Genomic DNA, 26,803 nt, shown 5'->3' on the forward strand with positions numbered 1-26,803 from the left:
TCAGATATATATGCAGATATTTAATTTAATCTTTAACTCGTAATAAATCATGTAGGCACAGGTTGCTGAGCACATGGTTACACATACTGTTGGTTCAGGGCATCATATACATGAGAGAGATGATTCTATTGAGGCACCTGGTAGTGCTTAGGTACTTGAGTTTTAAATAGTTTGTTTAAAGTTATTTAAATATTTTGAAAACTAGATATATATATATATATATATATATATATATATATATATGCAAATTTGTATTTAATTTGAATGTATATGTACATGATGCATGTATGTATATATATGTTTTAAAGATAGAACTCTAACACATGTATGTATATATGTATATATATTTGCAGGGCTTGGTTGATGCACCTCGACGAGAGGATGTACAGGAGACTCGATCAGAGGGTCGTTCTGTTCGTATGCGTCTTGAGGGGTCCTTCTAGTAGTAGATCAGATTTATATATTTTTTGATGCATATATATTGGAGGTCCAGTTTACATGTACACATGTGTATTTCAGTTCCTTGATGACATCCATGTACTTTCACTTTTTATTTGATTATTGAGTATTTCAGTGTTAGATACCATCACATGTACGTATATATGACTTTTTTATATTTTGCTACATACTTATATTTATTCGAGATTTACAGTTTGCATTTCAGATACATAGAGATATATTAGATCTGTAGATGTTTATTCTTGAGACGTGTATATGTGTACAAGTTGATAAATGAATTTAAATTATTAAATTCATCCATGGTACAATTAATTTAAATTATTAAATTATATAATTTTTTAATAAACTAAATTTGATAATTAAGAACTTATGATCATACAATTAAAAATATATTTAATTCAAGATGAAATTCAATAGTTTGAAAAAAAGTTGATATTTAAGAATTGTAACATAGATAATGAAATTGTGTAAGTTCAAAATTTTAACATAGATAATGAAAGTGTTGAAGTATAAACAATACATAGAGGGTACTATGCAAGACAAGCAAGCAATGTTTGAATTATGTGATGCAATCCCTAATTTGTGTCCCAATGAACTAATTGGTTTTGGAGTTCCTGGGAAACCTATTGGCGATTTCAAGCAGAACCTCTCCCCCCATAACTATTCAGGAAGCACTTCCGCAAATAAAAAAGTATTGGCCTTCATGGGATCAGACGACAAAAAAAAAATCCATAGACTCAAGACGATGTGGCACTATCCTTATTGATCAACTGAGAGTTATGATTCAGAATGCACGAGGGCAACTGCAAGATAGTGCACAGAAATATATACTTCAAAAGTGTGAAGAGTGGAATTTGGTATGGGTGGGGCCAGGTGACCTCGTCCCTCTAGAGCTCCATGAGATAGAGCTTATATTAAAATTTGATAGAGATCACACTCGTAGAACTTCTTGTTCGACTGACTGCTTGTCTTGTTTGGGTAATTCATTTCAAACAGATACAGTTGCATATCATTTATCAGTCTTGAAAGCATTATATCCTGATGGCGTCAGAGTACTTTCTCTATTTTCTGGTATTGGTGAAGCAGAAGTTGCTCTTCATTGATTTGGAATACATTTAAGTTGTGTTGTATCTGTTTTAAATTATGAGTTTCCTCGCATTGTGATGGAAGTGAGAGAAATAATGCACTCAAAAGCCTCAGCTAGTAATTTTTCCTGATCAATGTGTAGGCTCATTTTTTTTGTAAATAACTCAACATTAATAAACTACCTGAAAAATAGAAAATTGATTTTAACCAAAATAGAATGTTCTCTACTGATTTTAAATTGTCAAATCAAAGGATTACATACCCTAACTAAGAATAGTAATTTTTTTCATTTTCAAATTAATTTTATAAAGGTTTACAATCATAAAATACTTTTTTTTAACGAGAGTTCAATTTTTAGTCGTCCAACAAATTTTTTTGAACCGACTCTAAAGTGGTTTGTCGTGGAAGTTTATCATAATAATAATGTTTCTGATCTTTTTTAACAGATGGTTTTTAATTATAACTTTTGGAGGACCTCCGTGGGCTTAGAAAGTATGCATTTTGTTTTACAATGATACAAAATCACCATATTTATTGTTTGCAACTACTTGAATTTCCTTGGAACTTTTTAAGGTGAAGTATTATTAAATTCATCCATGGTACAATTAATTTAAATTATTAAATTATATAATTTTTTAATAAATTAATGAAAATAAAGAACTTATGATCGTACAATTAATCTAAACACATTTAATTCAAGATGAAATTCAATAGTTTGAAAAGAAGTTGATATTTAAGAATTGTAACATAGATAATGAAATTATGTAAGTTCGAACTAACTTCTAGCCTATTTATATCGAGTTGTTAAATTATTAAATTCATCCATAGTACAATTAATATTATAGTTTTTAAAATAAACTAATGATAACTGAAACTCAAATATTCAGATTAAAAACACAATTTCACCAAAGTTGATATTCACAATTTCACCATAGTATGTAATTGAAAACACATTTCACCAAAGTTGATATTCAAATTATTATAAAATAAATCTCAAAGGTCTAATCAACCATGATGTAAACTTATAACATGCAATATTTTTTCATGATCTTTATTGTCTAGTCTCCACTTGCAATGTGCACGCTTAAGTTTGACTGGATGCAGACAAAGCCCTGTAGCAACAACCAGGTGGCTATATTGTAAAACTTTGTTGTCAGGTTGATAATCAACAAAGTGTATTCCATATTGGACTATTTTCTCTTGCTTCAAATATGTCCCCTCTATCACAACAGAACCTGTACCACAAATTTAAGTGTTTTAAAATTTGACAGATATGAAGTTACCTAAATATATATATTTATTTAAATATATATGTGCATGTACATATGTATATGTATAATTCACCTATGGGGAACAACATTCCATCACTTTCTTCAGGGTCATATAACTTTGTCCTCTCTGCAGTACATCACAATAAATAATAACTGACACATTCATGATTTCCAGGCTCAGCAATCACTGCAAAGACATCTCTTGCTTAACAAGTATACATGAATGCATGTGTACAATATATATAAGACAGTTGAAATCGATAATTAAATAAAAACTTGAGATTAATTTTTATGATACTCACCCACTTTTACCAATCTAGAGATATGATTATAATCATCAGAAATCAATGGAATATCATCAAAAATTTCATCTTCTTTATGAAATTTATCGGTAACATCAAGTGGTACCGAAATCCATGCACCTGTATATCCATGTGTTTGATTGATGCATTCTTCATAGTTTTCGGCAATGCAACTGTCACAAAAACATGAGTATTCTCTTGTCTTCAATGTCCAATTGCAATTATCTGTACTCATGACTGAATGTAAAGAACATGTCTTTTCTATCCTCTCGCAACCATGCATGTTTTTTCTATTGACACCTGAAAGTTCGTTAAATTGAAAATATAGAAAAATTAAATTTAAACTTCAACGAATTAAAAAATAAAACTTAACAATAAAATTTTATAATTTAATCGTGCATAAAAGTTAAATAGACGTACACATCCATACCTGTTATCTCCCAGAAGACTCTATATGGTGTCTGTCGACTCATTGTTGATGATGTCCCGACCTCATCTAATGCAAAATGAGTCTTACACCATTCAACAACATCATGTGCATCATTTACACGAACTCCCTGATAATTCATTTGATATTTTCGCAAAGCACATTTGATGCAAGCTCCAACACCATCATGATCACCTTTTCCATGACCACTCTCAAAGAAATTCCATATGTCTTTTGTATTCTCATTGCGATGATATCTACACAATGCATAAAATGGTCTAGATGATTTAAACTACGTGGCACATCCATCAGACAAAACATAATGTTTATCAACATTTATGTTTCTTTCTTTCAAATAAGAAAAGAACGTATTGAAGCAATGTCTACATAGTGAATGTCATGTTCTTTATCCTCACTTATATAAAAATGATATTCCTTTATAATTACTCGTGCTTGAACTATACTTTGAACACCATCGAAATCTAACTATGCATGTCTATAAAAAACATGTACCATAATAGTGACCTGCTTATTAAAGTAATAATCTGATTGAATTGCTTTCTGATGAACAAATGAATAGTTTTCTGCAAAATCAACAATTGATACAATTGTTCCAAGTGGAAAATTATCTCTCAGAGTTTGAAACTGTTGTGCTTGCCACTTTTCAAAAAATATATGACAAATATATGGTTGAATCAATTTCTTAAATCTGTCCATAAATGTTAGAACAGGCAACTCCTCTTCAACATATTCCAACCTTTTTGTTTCTTTCCCCAACTTTGTTTCATTCTTGACATACTTGTAACTTTTGCTATTCAATATTTTTGTTACATCAATATTTTCAGTTTTCAAAGGAAATAGAGCCAATTCATCACATGTTTCACATAATCTTTTGATGCAATTTATTTGACCAGCTGGATCATCTATGTTGTCACACAAAATAGATGATATAAACTCACTTCTCCTACTAGGAGGAGCAACATGAAAACCATATGTGTCTTCTACAAAATTTTGAAATACCTGATAGTGGAGATCAAACTCAATATGATGACGACAACAACACGTTTCAAACACTTTGTTTGACCTCACAAAGTATGGCTTCAATTTTTCAAACAATGTTTGCCCAACTTTTACATTAGGACGTTGACTACAAAATTACACATATAACTCATGCTGTGTTGTGTCCAACCAATGTTTTGTATGATGTTCATATTGACCAAGTGCAATCCTATGCCTGATAACATCTCTACTATTTGATGAAGGACGAGTGTTATCAATCCAAAATGATATGATTAATTTTTTTAATAACTCTTCAATCCTATCAGAACGAAGTGCTCTACACATGATTGCCCAATTGCCCTCCATAGTACTGTCATCCACAATTAATCTTCTCTTAACATATTTGTTGGGTGATGCGACGCGCTCCCCTGCCCACAGGTGGTTAATTATGTGGTGTTCCATGTTCACTAACAGTCATGGCTTTTGGTGCAATGGCAAATGGGCCCTACAATTGGTATCAAAGCCTGGTTTTGGCTTGGTCATGGGTTCAAATATCTCCGGTGCCTTCCCGACCCGCGTAAGCACCTGGTATGCGCGTCGAGGGGGAGATTGTTGGGTGATGCGACACGCTCCCCTTCCCACAGGTGGTTAATTATGTGGTGTTCCATGTTCACTAACAGTCATGGCTTTTGGTGCAACGACAAATGGGCCCTACAATATTCTCTCATTGTTTTCCTACTAAAATCCATTTCAGACGAAATTGAAGATATTTGTCTATTTTGGGTCATATTCTTACTTACAACAGACATCAACATCACTTTTCTTGCTGCAAACTTATCTTTAGTTCAAGAGTGTTTTCCTATGTTTCTCAAACCTTGTTTAACATTTTCAATCAAATCAGTTTGCATGTTAGAAAATCTTCTCTTTTTTGATGTTGTGTTTACACCTAACAATTTCAATGCCTCTTGCAACTTTTTTTGTGTAAGCAAAAGTGAAAGCAACTGAGCTTGCTCAAGTGTTTCAGTATTATCAAATTGAGTCATAATTTCTCTTATCTTCTTCTTCATTGACCTTCTCTTAGACAAACTTAATGGTTGAACACTAGCTGCAAGTTTTCTCAATTTATCTACATCCATTTTAAGTAAATGTTCTAAATTCTTATGAGAAATACCATACTTTACAGATTGGACAATATTTAAGAGTTCATCCATACTAGTTCCTGCACCTGATCTCGACCCTTCTCTGATTTCTGTTACTAGAATTTCTATAGGGACCGATCTTGAGCCTTCTCCAACATCCATTATTTGAGATTCAACAAGGAAAGATTCTGACCCTTCTTCGACTTCTGTTATTTGAACCTCTGTAGGGACTGATCTTGAACCTTCTTCAACATTCATTGTTTGAGATTTCGTAGGGAGTGTTCTTGACCTCTCTCCCATAGGCACTACTTGTACTTCTGTTGAGCCTTCTTCAACATTTCCTTCACCTTGTTTAATTCGATGATAACGTGCCACAGTTTTCTGAATATTTCTTTGTTCTGCTTCATCAGATCTTTTCCTTGCATATTTGTTTTGCCTTCCTCTCTTGTTTCCCATTATAAAATCAAAAAAAAAAAAATTATCCCTTGCCTCAAGATAAATTTCGTGCAGTAACCAAATAAAAAAATCACTGTACGGATTTGTCTGTCGCTGTCAGTACTTTTAAATTATTTGATAGAAATCAATAGAATGCAGTCGTCTACAACAAGACATAAATATTTTTCATTATATGACTAAAATCCGTGAGTCACATTCTTTACAAGTAGCAAAGCACCAAATCCTTCTTAAGCCATCATTGAATCACAAACAAATAACATGGTATGAATACTATAATGTTTGTCCTAAAAAATAATTTTTTCTTTCTTATAAAATATATAATTGTTTTGTCTCTTTAATTTTTTCGTTCTTATTATAGGACAAGAAAAACGGGTTAAATGCATAATATACTATGAGAAATCACAAAACTCAATCAACATACATTAACACCCACTAGTCTACCATGAAAGCCAAACTAATCAAAAAAAGTAAAAACAAGGTTAGAAACCCCCTCTTTTATTTGTAGCTCCCATGTCCTTCTTTTTTCTGCAAATGATGTAGCTCCAAAGTTTCTTAAAATGCAAATTTTGAGTGATTTAGAGTGTTTCTTAAGGTCTTGGGATGTAATGCAAGGTGTGGAAGTGCAGATTAGGGTTTTGGAACCTAGAATGAAACACCTAATTACCAAGTGCACCCTATATCTACCAAGTGCACCCTGAAACTATCAACTACGCCCATGAAGTGTGCAGTTGGTAAAACAGGGTTGCAGTTGATAAAAGAGGTCAAAACTTGATAATTAAGATGTGGGTATGCAAGATATGAGTGCTTTTTATATTTTTAAGTGTTTAGGGATGTTATGAAATGTGAGGAAATGTTAAATGACCTAGGGTTTTGATATGCAAAGTACAAATGTCCTAGGGATGTTATGCAAGTGCAAATGCAAGGTGTCGTTTTGAAGGTATGCAAGATGAAGATTATGATGTGCAAAATGAAGGTTAGGGTTATGTTTTGGACTTGGTAAGGATGTTAAAGGTAGGTGTACGCAAAGTGGACTATGCAAGGGATGGTTTCCTAGGGTTGATAATGACGTTTAGGCTATGCAAAATGAGGATAGGTGATCAAGAAGACAAGTTGGTTGATGGACAATTTGATAGGGTTTGATAGTGAAAATGATGTTAGGGTTTGAAAAATGCAATATGAGGGGGATATGCCACTAGGGTAAGTCAAAAATGACATTTAGAAATATGATTATGCTAATGATAGCTCAGTATACATAAGGTTTTTTGAACTTAGGTGAAATCTTTACAAGGTATTAACCTAAGAGTTTAACGTTATGACAATAGACTTTGGATTTTGATCAAAAAAATGACAAAAATAGATAAGATCAAAATGACAAAGCCAAATCTACCTTGACATAGGTAGCAGTTGGAAAGTTGGGCTGAAACTAAGGCAATTCTAAGAGCTATGTTTTCCAGATTTTTTGTTGAAAAATGGGTCAAACTTTACTAGTGCCTCTATAGAGATGGAGAAAAGGCCCAATTGGTGAAGGGATTGAGAAGAAGAGGGATATGGAGATAAAAGGAAGAGATAAAAAAAGATAGTGAGAATGAAATATATAACTAAGAGAAGGTAGAGAGGGAGATATAGGGATAGAGATGGATAAAGGGAGAGATGGAGAAGAAATATGGATATAGAGAAGAGGTGTGTGTGGAGAAAAAAATGGATAGGTGATGTGAGAAGTGAAAGGGGTAGATAGAGATGGAGGGATGAATATAAAAATGAGACACAAGTAAATAGTGTTTGTGTGTGTGTGGGAGAGGGAGAGAGCAGTGAGGGAGAGACACATTGAAGGAGATAATTCAAAATGAATGCTCAAAATGATGTGTAGGACATCCGAAATGATGGTTAAAGTAGTCAAGATGAGGGTTGGGTATGCAAAGATGCAAGATGGAAGATGCAAAGTGATAATTTTTGAGGTGAAATGCAAAGGATGCAAGCTTAAATGCTAATGATTGCAATGTGAATATGAGGGATACTAAAAAGGTGCTATATGAAGTCTATATGATGCAAGTATGAGGATCAAACTATGAAGAATGCAAGTGGATGCTATGCAAGAGTGAAATCTATGTTTTGCCAAGCACGTTTAGGAGCACAAGTTGCTATGTTTTCCAAGGTTTGAATGTATTGAACCAAAGTTTGTAATGTTTTGACAATGTTTGATATTTTGACAAGGTTTTGCAAATTTTCAAGGTGTAAATTTGAATGTTGGCTTTTATCTTGATTATGTTTTACACACACACAAGACACATTAAGACAAGAATAGTTGTTGTTAAAAGTGAACAATCACACCACAACCTAGGCTTTAGGACTGTATCCATTGAATTCCTACTTGAACCAAAGTTCAGTCGCGCTTATCCAGAGTGGACAACTTAGGACCTTGGCACCACAGGCTCCCCCTTACGGTGCACTCATTTCTCGAGGCTACCAAGATCTGCTTCCCAAGGGGCATGACTTCCCAAGGGACTGTTGTCTCTACTAAGGACCGCGAGAATGTAGGATGTCTTCAAGGGCATGGGTGACCCCTTGAGCCAGTGGATAGAAAGGATTTTGGCCACTAAAACATGGTTTTTAGTAAGGGCATTCCATTCAACAAGTGAGTGATAAACTTCCTCAGAAGGTCTCCCAGCCCCGAGAACCGGGGTTTGACACACCATAAGAATATTGGAGGAGAGCTATCACTCAACAATACCGCCGACACGACTTTCACCGTAATCGAGTTTTATATAGCGGCTGGAACGTTGACCTGGCTTTTGGCCTGTTACCGCTCTGAGGTCATCCCTTGGCATACCCAATATCGAGTATCTTGGTCCAAGGCAGGCCTCCTATAGAAGTTACATGGATTTCTCTTACACCCAAGATCCACGAATGGCGAGGGGAGAGGATACGTCCAATGCAATTCCTAGGGATTTAAACACTGTAAATACGCTAGGCAGAAAATAAAAAGTTCATTTTAAGCACCAAACGAAGTGTTATTTAATCTAATAAATCCACACACATGGTTTTGACAAACACACAATGGTCTTCGACAATGTCCTACAAAGCAAACATTAGTAGTTTGTTATGATCATGTCTTCATCCCACAATTGCCACATGCTGCAAGGAGACCATTAGTAACACAAAATCATCTAATCTATGTTCTAGAAGGAAATGAAAACCTTAGATTATTTCTTTATAGAAATTGAGAATTCATAAAGAGTTATGACACATTTATTTTTATCGAATGAATTTGATTTGAAAATAAAATTAAATATTTTTTATTAATTCAAGTTATAAATTAAAAAATTCAATTAAATGTGAACAAAGATAAGAAATATTGATGAAAGCGTGAATGAAGATAGGAAGAATATTAATTTTCAAATATTGAGAAATCTCTCACCTGCCTTCGATTTATCTGTGGACAAAATTCGTGACAAAGACAGGCCTGCAATGCATTATTAGTTTGATACTAAATACAGAGATTGATGGCACAAAATGATGTCTATAATGAAAATTTGCAATCAATGATTGAAACGTGAGACATGGTGGTTTTTGTTTCGCGGATAGAATGATGTTTCATGCATGTAGGCGCAGGGCCCATTTTTGATAATTTTTTGGCTTTTTCGATTGTTCGCACGAACACGAAATTTTTAGCTATGTTCGCGCGAACATAGCCAGATATTTTTTTGGCCGCCGTGAAAGTGCAAAAAACATGTTCGCCTGAACATGTGTTCGTGCGAACATGCATAATATGTTCGCTCGAACACAGTGTTTGAGCGAACGCTCAAAATTAGGAAAATTTGAACTCATTTTTCATAATTTTTAAATTTTTTTGCTCTTTTGACTCCCATAATTGTAGGAGAATGATCTCCTACTGTAAAATAAAAAATGTCAAAATGTGCTGCTCGGAGCAAGCTTTCCAACGACTATAATTTTAATACATATATTAGTCGTTAAGACTTTCAAATATGAGTTTAACTCATTATAGGTTCATTATTGATTTAACATCAACCGACTTCGACACTTTGGAAAAATTAGTAAATTAGGTCAAATTTTTTTTGAAAAATATGTAGGCACTAGCTTATTGAGATACCTTACTATTGAAAAAAAAAATTTAGGTTTATGATAAATTGACTTCAAATTATCTGTGTCAAACGGAACGTATGTCTAAATTACGATTTGTGTCACTTCAAAACTTCATAAACTATACAATATTCAACAAAAATAAATCAAACCAAATGCAGACACTGGATATTGATGTTACAAATCCAACGCCGAAAGAATTACTTCATTATCATTTCTAGAAAAAAAGTTATGTGTGTCAAACGGACTGTCACTCTTTAAAATATTGAATTTTATTATGTACCACTTTTCAGAGGAGATAAAAAAAATTGACATAATTTTTCTTTTTTTTTAGATTAAAAAATATAGTTACAAAGTAGGAACAAAGTATTCAAAATCACTAGTTTATGTCATCTTGAAATTATTTATAGTTTTGGAGATATAGTCACTTGAACGTGACGTTTGTTGCAAAAATATTGATTTCAGTGTCAAAATTGGTCAAAAAGTGGAACCCATTATTGTGGGATCACCCCTATTTGATTTGTCATCTAAGAGAGAGTCTAAAAGCATGGCTTGCTGATAAATAAATATTAGTTAATTCATCAACCAATCATTAATACCTTTAGAAAAGACATTAGAAAATGCCCTACAAAAGAATTTTTATTAGAGGACTTTCAAAGGTCGTTTAGATAGAAGATGCACCTAAATTCTGTACTTCTAACTAGTTTAAATCCGTGGGGTATGCATTTACATAATATCAACTTATGGAGACATAATAGTAAAGAGTTAGAAAAAATGATCAATTAAAGCACTTTGCTTCATACTTTTATTTTATTAATTTCCTAATAAAATTCTCTTGTTTTAATAACTCTATAATGAAATTCTCAAACAAGATTTATAGAATTGGAATAAAAAGTAATTAACGATAAAGAATGTCATGCTTGAAAATATTCATCATGACCACCATATTCAAAAGTATTTCAAATAAGATAAATAAGATTTAAACCGATAAAAGAAAAATGGATAGAAGTAATATAAATCAATAAAAAAATGATTTTATTACAATGTTGCATAAAAGCCTAAGATTGGGATTGATTTAAATGTAGTCCAAATGACATTTTTAATTAAATTTTTGATTAAAAGGCCAAGAAAACTATATCCAAAGACTTGGAGGCTTGTGGATTATTGGACAGTAATTACATTAATTTTAGTATTGTACTTCTTTAGGAATTATGAAGTTCTAAACTTTAGATATTTTTATTTGTCGAACAATTATGACACAATTTATTTAACTCTGCTAAATTTATTGTACGACTATAAAATAGTTATACAATGTGCTCCATTTGACACATAAGACATTCTCACATGCATGGCTTGAGTATCATCAATTAAAATTGTTTATATCTTCCACTAACAAGCCTAAGTTCTTCTATCTGTGAGTCTTTTAAGGTTTGTCCTTGCTGGAATTTAATTTTCTATTTTCATCCCTTATTTTCCATATCTGCTATGCTGCCCTTTATCATTAAAATAGCCTTAGAAATGTTTAAGAAACGTATTCTTTTTGTTTTTGGCTTATAGTTTTAGATTTTTGTTCTATGCTTCTACATATTTGGTCTTCCCTACAAATTATGGTGTGCATTTTCAAGGAGTTTTAATGTGTCAATATTCTGAATAATAAATAAATAAATTCAATGCCAAAGAAAAATGAAATTCCCAACTCACTAACAACTAGGATCAAATGAATTTGACATGAGCTATATAAATTACACATCTTGAAAAAATAGCATAAATCAATGAGAACAGTCTCTCAATTTCATTTTTTGTTTATAGAAATAAGCCCATATAAAATAAAAATGAAACATAAACATACAATTGAAGACATGTAATATTAAATTTCTGTTAAATATAAACATATCTATTTGAAAATAACTAATTATAAAAATTAAATTTCATATTAATTATTAATTGTATGTAATAGTCTATAATTACACTTAATTACTAATTATGTAGAACTACTCAAACTCCTTCCTTTGCAACAATCTCCTCCTCACTGCCCACATAGAAATTTTAAAATTTAAGTCCGTCTACTTACACTGACTTTACTATCAACTATTACTACTCATCAATTCAAAATAGGGGGAATGGAATCTAAATACAATCTTAAAAGCTACTCCTCTAATAGGCGACATTGGTAGGCTTAAGATTAATAAATATTTCCAACAAATACCTCAGGAATGTAACAGGGTCAGTGCAAGAAGTTGGGTCTCACTTTTGGTCAAAAAGTGGAAGTGTTTTTCCTATTTTTGAATTTTTTTGTCAATTGATGTCAAAATTTGAGGTATTTAGAGATTGAATATGAAAAAAACTCCATAAATAAAATTTTTAGTGTTCGGAATCTAGTTTTTGAATATGTAATTTATTTGTGTACCCATATGATAGATTTTTTTTTTTTTGGTATAGATCTTTAAAAACCACTTTTTTAAAATGCCTATTTCAGGACCATACCACGCTCGTGTACGAACACCATAATTTGACACAAATAAATGAATTTTTGCAAATCCTTTTACAAGGAGTTACCTAATACACCTAAGATTGATGACAACAATATTTTTCCTTAATTTTTTATTGAATAATTTTTTTATTATTAATTATTAATTGGCTATAAAAGTAAATTTTAAAACCTCTCATGTATAGACCACATAATTTGATCAAAATCTCACTTTTTTCAATTTTTTTTTAACGTCAAAAGAATTATATGTAGATTGATGACATATAAATTAATTTAAAAAAAATTATAAAATATAAAAGTTATTAAAGTTTTAGTGAATGCCACTTTTCAACGTTTAGGAGATAGTTTTGATTAATAAATAATAGAAAAATAGAAAATAAACTAATAACACTATAAAATTTACATTTTTGAAATCAGAACAGTAAGACCTATAATGGATTTTTGTCTCATCAAAAAATTCAATGAGAATGACTATAAAAAAATTACGACAATACCAGAATTTGTTGATTAAATGCCTTAGAAAAAAAAGGATCATAAAGGCATGGCTTGGTGGGACCAAGCCTATGCCATGCCTTTCCCCAAGGCAAAACCCCATGCAAAAGTTGGGAGCCATACCAAATTCCCGCTCATGTCTCAAGAATCAGGCACCCGATTTGTAATTCAAAAATTGGGTGCTTGATTGCTTCCAACCGTTGTACCGACTGTTTTGAAATCGGGTACCCAAATTTTAAAGAATCTTGTGCCAGATTTTTAAGCAATTGGGCACCCGTTTCTTATGTACCTATTGGGCCCCAAAAGCTGCCCCACAGACTGAGTTTCAATGATTGAAATGATTGAATAACAGTTTCGATCTGCAACAATGAATTCTATCATGCTTATTCTATTTTCTTGTCCTCTTATACAATTTGCAAGCTACTGATTCAAATTCAAAATTGGTGCAAACATGGGATCAAAAAAATGAAGAAAGAAGAAAGAAAAAGTTCTGACAGATGAGGAGATTGCAACAAATAAAGAGAATGAAGCACGACGTCAACGAGAGAGAAGATAGAGAATTAGAGACTTGAACAATATTTCAAAGGAGAAAGACATTGAGGATACCACGATGGATGAAAAGGTCAAAGAAGAGAACCCAATACAAGAAAATTTAGGTGCACATTCTAATCATGCATTCAATATAGGTGTGTCTCCAAACCCTTGAATTTTCTCTCGTGACAAAATTGGTGATTTTTTAGAAGCGGGTTACAATTTAAATGATTTAGATTTTCTTCATGAGAAGCAATTGTCAAACGATCATGCACAAAACACTCCAATTGAAATGCCTACCTTGAAAGAAATACCAAGAAAATTTGAAAATGATATTCAAATCCCAAGTAACAATGAAAATAGTAAAGTGTTTGAAAATAAAAATTGCATGAATGTAGACATAGAAACACCGACTACTGAACAAACATGTCAAGATGATAGTAAAGTGTCTAAACATAATTTTCATATTCCTAATGATGTGTTAGATAATCTTGAGGGATTGGTTTCATGGAGACAAATTAGGACACATGCTAATAGATTGTATAGGCATTTTTTTTATAATAAAAAATTTCGGTTTCAATGTCAGCTAATGTTGCAACTAATTAAAATGTCTAAAACACGAAAAGTAATGAGAATGTTGGAAATGTATGCAAAACCCAAGAATAAAAATGAGTCTTTAAAACAAGTTGTATCCGATGTTGCTAGTGCCTTTGATGTTATCAAAAAGAGAAGTCGGTCTAAAGATAAGAATGTAGCATGACGAGCAATAACAACAACTTTAGTTAACAAATCAACATTTGTCAAAAGATTGATTAACAACATAAGTGGATATTTTAATGTGAATCGTAAGACTTTAGAAAGAGCTATAAAGAGAAGGGTTAACTTTGAATGTGATCCATCAAATATTTTATGGACTTCTAGTGGTGGACTCCTGAGATGTGATATGAAACTTACTAATGAAGTCAAAAGTTTGATTGAAATTTTTTGGCATGATAATACAAGAGTATCACCTAATTCAAGAGATGTTATTAAATTGAGAATTGGGTCAAAAATACATGATCCACATTCTAAACACCTTTTGGACATGACTCAAATTGAATTGTTTAAAAAATTTGTAGATGGTAAGGTATTAAATATTACCATTAGTCAAAGATCTTTTGAAAAGTTTAAACCATGGTATGTAAGGATTAACAAGGAAAGAATCACATGTTGTTGTAAAACTCATATTCAATTTCGTTACCATTATGATGTATTTCGATCTATACATGGTACCATGCATAGTAAAGAAATGTTGCAAGAATGTGGTATAAAAATACCACCTCAAACTATAAAATATTTCATATCAGGTTTGTTTTGTAAACCACCTAATGATCAATACTTTCTTTTCAATGCATGTCTTTCTAATACATGTGATATGCTCGACAATCTTTCTTTGTTAGATAAATGTTTGCATGAAAATGCTTTGACTACTTTTGGACAACAATTAGTTGAGGTAAAAAGATTCAAAACTATTGAATATCCATTGAAGGATGGGAAGATTGGAAGAAAGTGTGATCTAGTTATAGATAAAGTTAGTTGTCATGCATTTATGGATGAGTTTAAGAGTGTGATCATACCAAAACATGTTAAACACTCTCAATATTCTAGATGGCTTGATAGACAATTTCACATATGTAAGAATACATTTCCAATTGGTACTATACTTTTAGTTGTTGACTTTGCAGAGAACTACACGCTTGCACCGCAAGAAGAGGTACAACCACAATATTACAATTCAGTGCAAGTAATAATTTATGTTCATATAGTTTATAGGCATGCACCTGATAGTACAGAGGAGGATTGAAAAATATTGAGGGAGTACCATTTTTATTTAAGTGATAATAAACTCCATTCATCTGAGTTTGTCCAATATTGTTTCAAGTTCTTTTATGATAATTTAAAAGAGAGACAAATTCAAATGACACAACATTGGATATGGTTAGATAATTGTACAGGACAATTCGAGAATGCTAGAATGTTCTATTGGTTGAGTAGGACACATAGGAAAACTAATAGCCAACATGTGTGGAGTTTTTTTGAGGTTGGACATGGTAAAGGAGAACATGATGGTGCTGGTGCATGCATGAAGAGAGCCCTTAGTAGAGAGCAATTAAAATTTGAGGAAAAAGCTAAATTCAAAAATGCACATGAGATTATCGAATGGTGTAACAAATATTTATACATGGTATCAAGTTAGAACTCTACAATCAAACGTTTCTTCTACCTAGTTGAAGAAAATAATATCCCTTCAAAATATGATTGTGATACAATTAGTAGGTTAACTAAATGGCATTCATTTAGGAGTTCATATTCTAACGCTTGGACTATATGGACTAGGGAGCTTGCTTGTTTTTGTCAATTTTGTCTTGCAGGTGAATGGGAAGAATGTGAGAATACAGAATGGGTTGAAGATTGGCAACAAAGATCATTAGCACCTACTGACATGCATTTTCAAGATGATATAGTAAATGAAGGCGAGAATGTTACTTTTGCATCAGAAGACTATGATCATATTTCAGACCTCATAGAACTTGGTATGCACAATTTAATTAGATTTTTTTTGTGATCTCATGCTTCAATTTATATAATTTTTATATGTACTCTCATGTAATTAAAGTGTTTCTATACTTTATCTTATCTTGTAGGACATGTTTATGATGTTATTGCACCTAGTGATAATGATGAACAGACTGAGTATTGGCTAGCTAGATGTGTGAAACCTAAGAAAAAATTGACATGTCATCAAGTAGACAATGATGGTTTTGAGTATCCAATCGGGTCTGTCATTGTAGCTAGCACTTGGCTATGTAGATACCTAACAAGAAGAAATGGTTTTCTAGCATTTGAAGACTACCAAACCGAAAAGAAGATTTGACACTATTCTCATTTGGTTGTGGTAACAAATATCAAATTAGAAAGATACAAAGGGAGACCCACCAATAAGGTATTATGGACAATTTCAATGGACGAGCACAAGACAATCATAGATGCATTGCAAAAGAGAGAGGATGCAGATGGTACAATGGGATGACTACATTTAAATCAAACACATGTAAGTTTTTTCATTATTGTATTATTTTTATATATATGAACTTATATAATTTAATTACATGTATTTTTGTGTTGTTAATACCAATTTAGAGAACTTATATACCTCTTATTCAGGTCTCAATTACAATTTATGCAAATTTAAATGTTAAAGTGGATCGAACATCAACATCTTGTGCAATTTTACATAGTAAGTACATACAAATTACACATATATTTACATAGTTTAGATACCTTGAATATTAATTTATGTGTTTAGTAACATGTGTGTTTTTGTTTTACATTTTTATTTTATAGGACCTCATTTGAAGAGATGTGTTGAACCAATTTTATGTTTTGAGTTCACTAAACTATAAATATATCATTGACATTGGCTTACATATATTGTGAAATATGTTGTACAAACTAATTAAAAAATGAGAGTTTACTTCTATTTGAAATTTAAAGGTATGCACTTGATAAATTATAAATTAATTGTCAATTTAAGTAATGACCTCCTATTTTGTTCCATTACTTTTACGTTCAAGCATGTTTAAATTAATTTTTGTTTGAAGTTTCAAATTACTATTGATTGTAATATTAAAAACAAGTCACTTGCACATGATAATTTAAAGATCATTACTCATTGTATTGATTGTATTGATTATATCTTACATTACCAAACAACACATTAAAATCACTTATGATACATTGTTAGGTACGTTATCCATACATGTGTGTCTTAAGCGAACATGGGAGTCCTAATAGGTCATAATAATTTCTATACATTTTAATAAGTCTTAATATGTTTACTAGCACATAATAGGTATTATTAGGTGATAATGAGTCTTACATTACCAAACAACACATTAAGATCACTTATGATACATTGTTAGGTACGTTATCCATTAATGCCTCTTAGATAATCTTAAGGGGCATTTAAGACACAATAATGGGTTATAATATGCCCTAATGGGTCCTAATGTGTCTTAAGGGGTTCTAATGTATTTTTAAGTGATCCCATGAACTTTTAGGACCTGTTAGGAACCCTTATAATCCATTAGGGGCCATTAGGACTCATAAGAACCAATTATAACCCCTCTGAACACATTTGCCATCATATGGTACACTACTATGTCCAAAGGCATTATAATAGTTCCTAAGTGGTTGTAATCAGTCCTAATGTTTCCTCTTAGATTTTAAACTATGGTCTTAATATATCATGAAGGGTCATAATGGGTTCTTAGTGGTTCTAGGACATCTTGGGGTCTAATTGTAATAGGACACACAAATGGGATGTTAATGATTCTAATGTATCATAAGGGGTCATAATGGATTGTAAGTGGTCCCAGGACCCATTAAAATACCTTAGAATATATTAGGACCAATTAGGACACATTAAAACTACATCAATTGGTTATTTAATTACTTGGGATGTAAGAAAACCTATGTCAAAGTTTCAAGGAACCATCTAGGTACATGACTTTCCTAGGTACATAATCGTATGAACATACGTACATAGCCTTGATGCAAAAATGTTTGAAAGGAAGGGTATCATCCATCATTTCATAAAAAAAACTTCAATCTTTACCTAAATTTTATAAATTTGAATTTTTAGGATGAAAAATATTTTTAATAGTAGGTCAAATTTATTTGTATGAATCTCAATACATAAACTTGATGTGATATTTATCCAATAATCTTTTTGATATCAGTACTAATGCTCTATAAATAGTTAAAATTATTGCTCATGTAGCATTTACACTTACAAAATGTGTCATATGTTCATGAATAAAATATATCATAACATAGAAAATGGTTTGAATACTTAAAACATGACGAAACATAATAATATATACTACATACACTAGCATGATAAGAAGTCATAAAAGAATAGTACATAGTCTAACATGTAATAACATGATCTATGAAGTCAAAAAATACATATAATACAGTTAATTGTCCTAATACAAAGTGCATTAAAATAAACAATATGTGTCATACAAAAACAATCTAAAGGTGCCAACAAGACCTAATCTATCTAATTGAATGTCCTCTTTACTCCATGCGAAGAGGACTCAGATGGATCATCCTGTGTAATATGAGCTGTCTCATTATGTGGGAGACCCTGTGAGGTAGATGGATCATCTTGTGTGATGGGAGGAGGTGCACTAGGAAAGCTACCAAATGCAGTAGTGGTGAGGTCCTATAATTTACAATACACACATTTTTAAAATTTGATAAAGAGCATTTAATGAACTATGTATGTACATAAATCACAATATTGATCTTAAAGGATGATGTAGGTACTTCCATTTGGCTAAGTCCCATACTCTTAGCAACACTGATGGCAACGTAGGCCTAAAATTATGGATACATAAATGTTGAGTCAAAATTATATATACATGAATAATTACAAAGTACGTAAACTAAAAAGTACATAATTTGTACACTACATTTTTTGTACACTATAAAAACATGTATATATATCATACTTGAGTAGTCACCACTATCACAAATGTGTGAATAGGTATGCTAGCATGATGATCAAAAGATGGAGTCAAAAATAAACTATATCGAGGCTTGTATGGATAAGTACGATCCATCTCGTGTTCGTAAAATCAAAACACATAAAATATATACATGAATCAAAATTGTTCAGATTATAAGTTAATAACAATGTACATACATAAAAAATAGTAAAAATTATTTGTCTTTAGTAAAAAGTTCATACCATATGTATTTGATGTTATGCCTCAGTGGTAACTGGATCAGGACCTCTACTAACATCAAATTGTGTAGCACCAGACAATCTCTACAAAATTAGATAAAAAGAGCATATGAGCACATGTTATTATTAAATTCAGGTTTGAATGTACATTTTTATAGTGTAATTCAAAGTGTATACTGTATGAGGGATGCCAACGTCTATAGGTCTCGGCAAAAGACTATACTGCCTCCTATGAGGAACAATATCATCTATCCTCTGTTATTTCAAAAGTCCAAATTAATACATGGTTAATACAATTACACATGTATTTAGAAAGTAAATAATTATGTACTTTATATTTAAATTTTAATTAAAATTTTACCTATTGCTCTTGACTGTCTCTGGGCTCTCCCTGCATGAGGTCAACAAATGATGACACACCAATCTCATCACTACCATCACCATGGACAATGTATATGCCATCATCAAAATCAACACCCTCAACATAATGGTCAATGTGCATTGCATGAGCATCACCCTCGGGGCCTTTGCATATGTCTCCATAGCTAGTACAAATATGTCCAAGTGGACGAGCATGTGTCACCTCGTCCATTGCTATAGTAAATTGCCCAAAAGGGCACTCAAAGAGGTAGGAGCAGATGAAATTGCTCGATGATGGTGTGGAGTTGGTACAATGGGCATAAGAAGAGGTACAAGGGGCTGAGGTTGCTTGCGATTTCTCGTTCTATCACTCAGCTTTGCCCCAAGCCCATCCTGAGGCATCCCTCCACCAACCCCTTGAAATGATCTGATATCAAAATAATTGGGTTTCAAACCCAATTCAAACTCAGCCCATAGCTTCCTAAGGAAGTACATGGGCACCTCATGATTAGTGTGTGGTGGATGGTCAAATACCATCCACCACCACTCCCAAAAGTGTGTTTCTATGCATAGATGTGTGCACCATCTAATAGAAATACAAGGTTTCCTCTCATTAATCTCCTCGCTTGTCTTAGGGTTTACAAAATAGATTTTAAAATTTCCTTTACCTGTTTTGAGGTTATGGACCTCTATATATGATAAGCCATCAGAATAGAAGGCACGCATGTTTTGCCTCCATAATCTAAATGAATCAAGCTCATAATCTAGATGTTGTATGGATTGAATGATGCCTTGCATGCTATCTACAAGGCATAGTAGGTGAGGACGGGGGTGTGCCTCATGTCTGATAGCCTGAATATCTCACATGAGGTCGTTAAGGTTACACCTCATGCTCTCTCGTAGATTATCTGTGGTGGGTGGTGGAGGAGGACTAGGTGCTCATGGAGGTGGGGGTGGGGGAGGGGGAGGGGGTGGCAGTGGGTCCATCAAATATAATATGCATATATGTTTAAACAACATAAAAAATGACAAAATTACTATTTAATAAAATTTAAATCTAAAATATCAATTATATAAATGCATAGATCTTTAAAACCATCTCAATTAAATAAATAAAGTTAAACACTTAAGTAAACTTTAATGTTGAGGCCAATTGAACAATGTACCGAATTTAAGTCTAATCATAAAATAATTACTCCAAAAGACTATATTAATAAATCAACTATATAAATTGGTTTTAATGTCAGATATAAACTTGTTATGTCTATGGAAGTTCAAGGGAACATGTTTTTGATATCAAGGAAAAAGATGTAAAAGTGCCCAATAGTTTAACCATTATTTTGTTAGATTATGATCTAGATCCTAAATGGAATTACTTTATGAAATATATTGTAGGGATTTTTTTATTATTAATATTTTATATTGAATGCTAGAGTAGTTATATTCATATTCTATTTAGTTTTTAAAGTCTTGTTGAAAAAAATATTACAGTTATTTATATGTTTTTGTCCTAGACCCCTAACTGAGCTTATAGAAAGGGAAAATATATTTTGATACTCCTATAAGATTTTTTATTCAACACTATTTATGCATTTATTTGGCCTACTAAACTTGTGAGGAAATACACAAAATCATTAAGAAATATAAGGATAAGATGAGATAAAAATGAGGATAATTAAGATTATGGAAGGAAAGTATGAAGAAATTGGCAGGGGGACTAAGAATTCAACTTCTAATACATTTTTTGTTCTAGGTTGTTTGCCTCAAAATTGTTTCCCTTTTCTATATTCAAGTAGCTAGATCAATTTTTATGTACACTTATTTTGTGACATTGGGGGATTGTATTCTCGTTATGGATTATACGTTCATCTTAGGATTAAACAAAGTTAAAATTATGGAAAGGTTATGGTTTAGAATTTTGTTATGTTTAGGGTTTTCATGATGGCTAAGGTTAAGATTATTATAATGATTATGACTAATGTTAGGGATTACCTAGGATTATAGTTTTCTAGTTAGAATTATATTTAGGTTTCAGATATTTATTTATGATGCTATTGTTTGAAGGATATATAATAGATGGCATTAGGACGAGAGTTAAAATGTTACAATTAGAATGAAAGCTTAGAGATAGAATTATGATTTGTTTTATATTTATGATTATAGTTCATCCTAAATATTATCCGCTAATGCAAACTATAAGTCTAGATCCTAATTCTAATACATGAACCCTATCCCTAACCATAATAATCCTAATTCTAATCATAATTCTTAAAGTTATAATTTATCTTCTTTAGTAATTTAAATCTTAACTTATCTTGTAACAATTGTTATGAATTTTGAACTAATAGTACATTTCTTCCCTCTAAATCTCTATGTTGGAATGTGTTATATTAATTGCATTTTATAATTATGACCAAAGTCTTTTTACTATTAGAAAAATTTATATTATATTAATCACATCTTTTATAATTAATTTTGGATGCTTACTTGTCTTCCACCTGCTAACTACTCTTGGCTCATCCAAACATTAGCCTTAGTAGTTTCTATGATTAAAATAAAATATGTTTTCTTAATTCTGATTTGTAGGTGGAAGCAACTTCACAAATTATCATTTTTCTTAAGGTGTTTTAATGAGTTGCTGGATATAAACCTTAATTATGAACGTTAATCATAAATCATAAATATACACCTTAATTATAAAAACTAAATTATAATACTTATCCTATTTATATTCTAGAATTGGATACAAATCCTAATACTAGGTCCTAATCTTAAATGTGAAATGTTAAACCCTAACCTTATATGTAAATCATAGTTAAGGTCAAGATTAGGGTTTAACATTTAAGCTTAATATTTTTATTTAGAATTAGGAGAAGGGCTTAACATTTATGATTATTTTTAGGATAAAGGTTTAGCATTTAGGATAACTTAGTTAGGCTAAGGGTTAAGAATTTAGGATAATGGTTTAGGATAAGGGTTAGACTTGAGATTAGAATTTAAAACTTAATGTTAATGTTTAATATTTTGTATTAGGCGCACGTTTTACTATTTAAAGTAAAATTTTAGCATTTATAATTAGGGATGAGATTATAATATCATTGACAACTATAGTTTAATATTTGAAGAGTTTCAATTTTTTCATTTTAAATTATCATTTACTATAACTTAAGGTTATTGCTTAGGTATGGATCTAATATTTAGTATTTAATACTTTAGATTTATGTAAATCTTTTAGGATTAGGGTTAGCATTTTAATAAAAGTTAGAGATTGTATAAGGGTTAAGATTCAGCAATAGGGTTAGGATTAGGAATATTAATGTTTAAGATAAGGGTTAAGCATTTAGGATAATAGTTTATCACTTAAGGTTAGGATTATGGTTTGACATTTATAATTAGTACTTGGTTCTTAGGATACTTATTTAATTATTTATATTAGGGTGTAGGTTTTAACAAATTAAGATTATGGTTAGGATGATACCAAGGGTTATGATTAGAGTTTTGGTTAAAATTGAGATTATAGTTAATCCTAAATGTTTTTCCTTAATCCAAAACTATTAATGTAAATCCTATGCCTGATACTTGAACCCTAACCCTAAACATAATAATAACCTTGATGTAAAGTAAGGGGGCACATTATGTAACGCCCAACCAAGGGATCCATAGAACTAACCTAAAGTTTTACTAAGCAAGCAATAACATGTACAATAATTTACATAAAAAACATAAGAGATTACATTCCTTAATGATTCCTTAACGAGCACATTTACATTTCATTTTAAAATAATTATAAGTACTGGAAGTAAAATAAATAACACATCCACATGAAAGAATAACTACAAGTTCAATCCATTTAAATAATATATATTTGTTTCCAATGCCACTTGGCAAATTAATTCGGAATGCACAATCATCCACTATACATGTCACAGGGTATGAAAGGCTGAAAGTATAGACATTTATAAAATAGTTTACATCATCCATTTGCGATCCATGGAACAAAGTACAATACAATAAGTAAAATTATTAAATACTAAGTTTTGTGTTTGGTTCCCTTGGCGAGGTGTTACGTGATTAAATACTTAGTTATATGTTTAGCATTTTATTGTACAGTTATATGGCTAGGTCGAGGTTAAAGACAAGTATGAATATAGTTAGTTTTACTTTCTTTGTTATATGGTTTAAAAACTAATCTATAATTAATCACTAGTTATTTGAAATCAATATTTATTTGTAATTACATGTTTAAACAATGAATTTACATCTATAATCTAATCATTCAACATTGTAATTTACATATTAAATACATTTCAAAACATCTAAAATAATAACTTTTAAATGAACATCTATGTAACTATTATTTAAATTAACATATACAATAATCAAAAGGTAATACTCATTAACAATGAAAATTTATAATTTTATGTATATTAAAACTGAAAAATAATAATAAATTGATAGTATATAAAACATAAAACAGAAAATAATTAAGTAAAATAGTACAAAACATAATAAAATACCTGGTATGTCAGAAAATAATAGTAGGGGGCAGTTGGTAGAGGTAAAAAATGGGCTCCCATATTGTTCTAAAATCGGGCTCCTATTTTCTAAATGCTGAAAATGACACTCAAAATGCCAAAAAAGGGGGGATTTTTAACTTTTTGAAATCGGGTACCCGATATCTTACAAATCGAGTACTTGATTTTGAACAAATTAGGTACCTGATTTGTTCAAAATTGGGTGCTCAATTTTTAAGCAGTTCGGGCACCTGATTCGCTTTTCAAAAATTGGGTACCCAATTTTTGAATTGCGGCTTGGGTACTTGAAACGTGACTTTAGAAATGGGTACCCGATTCTAAGAAAATTGAGTACCCATTTCTGAGAGGTCGACTTCTGCGGATTTGAATTTTGTAGCATTGTGACCCAACTTTGTGCTTATACCCTAGGTCAAATCAATCTAGCTATCCTCTAGAAAGAGACCATTCTGAAATCACTATCCTTAATTGCCATTAAGAGTGAACTCACTAATATCGTGCAACTAACTCATCCCAAGGACTATATCTATATCTCCCATAGGCACAACATAAAAATCTTCCTTAAAGGCATAATTATTAACTTCCAATGGGAGTCTAGTGATCTTATGATCACAATTGAGGACATAGCCATCAGCCACCCTCACTCTAATTCCCCCAAACTCCTCTATTTGTATGCCATGCTTCTCCACCAACCTAGCATCAATGAAATTATGAGTGGCACCAATATCAACCAATGTTATAAATCGCTATCCAGCAAGTACTCCTCTCATTTGAAATGATCCTTCTTGCTTAATACTAGTGAGACAAGCTTCCCTAAGTTACCCATCTCCTTCCCCATCCTTAGACTCCATTTTAGACATGTTTTTAGCCTTTTTTTCAACATCTATTTCCTCTATATCAGAATGCTGGTCTGAATTATCTGATTCTAATTCCTCATAGTATGCCCACATAACTCTATTAGCTTTGCCCTATGCTCAAAGAGGATAGTCATGGTTTGCATCATAGGGTCCCTTACAGTAAAAACATGATTTTTAATTCCTCAAATCATTTAATCTTTCCCTGTCAAAAGGTTTTGGAGTTTTATCTTTAGAATCATTTTTAAAATTAGTCCTTTCCAATTTCTTATAAAATGGTTTGTTATCCTTACTAAAAGATGCTCCTTTGGATTGAAATTTGTTTGTTGGGACTCCATGTTCCATACTTCTTGCCTTTTTTATAACTTCCTATAAAGAAATGAGATCAAATTCCTTCATCCAACCTCTTAGTGGTTTGGATAGGCCCTCAATGAAAAGAACTATAAATCTAGGGTTTGAAATTTTTGGCACCATGAGTGCCAACTGCTGAAATTGACCAATGAAATACTCCAAGTTGCCTATTTTTTTCAGCTGTGCTAATTCCCAAAAGTAAACCTCTGGATCCTTCTTTTCAAATCTTTCAACCAACCTATCCACAAATTCCTAGTACTCAGTCACCTGATTATGCTGAACTGTTACCATACCAAGGTACCACCAATCATGTGCTACTCCCTCCATATGCAAAGTGGCATATTTGATATCTTCAATATTTTTCATTGGCCCCAGTGCCAAGAATAATGTCTCAAGCTTATGACTCCAAGCTTGAGCTACTATCTTACCACTCCCATCAAATGTAGGCATAGCAAGCTTTCCTGTAGCCCTCTTTAGCTCACTATTTTGGCCCCTAGACCTCCTATCTTGTCTGAGTGCACGATAGTGTTCTCTTCTATACCTATGGTGTCAGTAATTCCCATTCATCATTAGCAGCTATGGCGATATCTACAAATGTCTCATCCCCAACTTCCTCTATTGGTTCTTGTACTAGTTCTTCTCTAAGAAAGGTAGGACGTGTGAGCCTATCTGCTATTTTGGAATGAGTTTTATGAGCTCTAGGAAATGCCACTACACTCCTGTTATACCCTCGTTCCTAATTCTATCTGTCTTGTGGGTTTATGTGCTCAACCATGGTGGTGAGTGCCTACAAAGCCTAAGACATCTGCTCTTTTCCTGTAACCATTTCTATAAAAAATTCCCTTGTTTCTTGTTCCTCATTTCTATTGTCTCTTGGTGAGCTATGCTCTTTCCTATCACTCATGGTGTTTGGCCTCCTGATAGTGAAGAATCTGTGAGAGCCAACTCCAGATGGCTTGTGATTGTTAAACCCTCAGGATGACAGGATTTAGCTCTGATACCAATGTAGTAATCCCAACTGGTTATAACTTCATGAAACACCAAATTCTTCTCTAATTCAATATTTTGGCATTTTGTCAAACACTTTGCAAGCAAGATTTGATACCAATGTAATATCCCTTGCCCAAGCTGACTGATTTTAGCTCAAGGAATATTTTCAAA

The sequence above is a fragment of the Cupressus sempervirens genome, chromosome 5 (assembly GCF_028749045.1).
Source record: "Cupressus sempervirens isolate cs-2001-9-10 chromosome 5, ASM2874904v1, whole genome shotgun sequence".
In the NCBI taxonomy this organism is placed as follows: domain Eukaryota; kingdom Viridiplantae; phylum Streptophyta; class Pinopsida; order Cupressales; family Cupressaceae; genus Cupressus; species Cupressus sempervirens.